This window comes from Myotis lucifugus, unplaced genomic scaffold (genome assembly GCF_000147115.1).
Source record: "Myotis lucifugus unplaced genomic scaffold, Myoluc2.0 scaffold_97, whole genome shotgun sequence".
NCBI lineage: Eukaryota > Metazoa > Chordata > Mammalia > Chiroptera > Vespertilionidae > Myotis > Myotis lucifugus.
Window position 1 is genome coordinate 1,799 of NW_005871145.1, and position 1,885 is coordinate 3,683.

The 1,885-nt window shown below is 46.0% G+C and overlaps 1 pseudogene; it reads left to right on the forward strand.

Moving 5' to 3' along the window:
- Window positions 1-232: 232 nt before the first annotated feature.
- On the forward strand, window positions 233-575 carry LOC106697700 (annotated as a pseudogene).
- Window positions 576-1,885: the final 1,310 nt, after the last annotated feature.

The following is a 1,885-nucleotide window of genomic DNA, read 5'->3' on the forward strand; positions in this document are numbered from 1 at the left end:
GTTAATAACAATGTACCTACCTATATAGTTTAAGTTTAAAAAATTTGGCTCTCAAATAAATTTCAATCATTGTACTGTTGATATTTGGCTCTGTTGGCTAATGAGTTTGCCGACCACTGGCCCTAGGACATTAACCACAGGGACTGCAGAGTCCTGCAGAGGTGGGAGGCGGGGGCTGCATAGATGGGAGCTAAGAGGAGATAAGATGGCAGTCCAGTTGCACAAACACCAGGCCCAGCCAGGGCAAGCTCTCCCAGCTCGGAAAGGATCTCCTCCATCCCTCTCCAGAAGAGGAGAAGAGGAAACACAAGAAGTAGTACCTGGTGCAGAGTCCCAGTTCTTACTTCATGGATGTAAAATGCCCAGGATGCTATAAAATCACCACCGTCTTTAGTCATGCACAAACAGTAGTTTTGATTGCTACTGTGTTGATTGCTCCACTGTTCACTGTCAGCCAACAGGAGGAAAAGCAAGGCTTACAGAAGGATGCTCCTTCAGAAGGAAGCAGCACCAAAATCACCTCAAATCAAGATGAGTGGGAAACCATCCCAATAAACACATTTTGGATACAAAAATAAGAAGGAGGAGAAGGAGAAGGAGAAGGAGAAGGAGAAGGAGAAGGAGAAGGAGAAGGAGAAGGAGAAGAAGGAGAAGAAGAAAGATCATACACCATAATCAAGTGGGATTTATTCCAGGGATGCAAGGTTGGTACAATATCCTCGAATCACTAAACACTATACATCACATAAACAAATTGAAAGACAAAAATCACATAATCAGAAGAGAAAGATAGCAGCTGGCAGGACGGAGGTGAGAGATAGGAAGTGAGTGAGTGAGGGGATGAAAGGAGAGTGTGTGGATGTGTGTGAGGGACAGTTAAATCTGGCAGAAGCAGCAGAGGCTGGCAGACCAAGCTCTCTTGGACAGGGAGAGACTACCACCGCTGCAGGCACTCCCCAGATTGCAGGATTAAGGCACAGAGCCCACACCATCTTGAAGGGGAGAGTGGCCTCTTCTAGGAACTCATCAGCACCACCACCCAGACAGGCCTTGGACACTGCCCGCGACCCAGCAGCCACTCCAGCCAAAATCCTGCTGTACCACCCACAGACACGTGGACCCTGGGACCTCCACCTCCAAAGGTGCACCACCAAACCAGTATTATATGAAATGCTGAAAGGTATTCTTTAAGAAGAGGAAGAAGAAGAAAAAGGTAAAGATACAAATTATGAACAACAAATATGCATCTATCAACAAGTGAATCTAAGAATCAAGTGAATAAATAATCTGATGTACAAAATGAACTTGTGATTATAATAGAATCAGGGACATAGAAAGGGAATGGACTGACTATTCTTGGGGGGAAAAGGGGTGTGGGAGATGTGGGAAGCGACTGGACAAAAATCGTGCACCTATGGATGAGGACAGTGGGTGGGGAGTGAGGGCGGAGGGTGGGGCGGGAACTGGGAGGAAGGGAGTTATGGGGGGGGAAGAGGAACAAATGTAATAATCTGAACAATAAAGATTTAATTTTAAAAAAGAGAGAATAAAAATGGGACAACCGAGATGGTGGAATAAGGTATATACCTATACATGCCGCCCCCCATAACCACATTAAAACTAAACTAAAACTAAAAGACAAAACGGCAATCATCCAACCCCGGGAAAGCTGGCTGAGTGGAAGTTCTACAACTAGAAGGAAAGAAAAAAGCACATTGAGGTTGGGTAGGAGGTGCAGAGGTGCCAAGAGCAGAGGGACGGGGGTACTCGAACTGGGCTGCACCTGGGTATGTGGTTTTTTTCAATCAGGAGATAGAAGCTCCCAACTGTACTGACTCATTTCCTGCAAGACTCTAGGGACCTAGACTCCTACGGGGAGAAACTG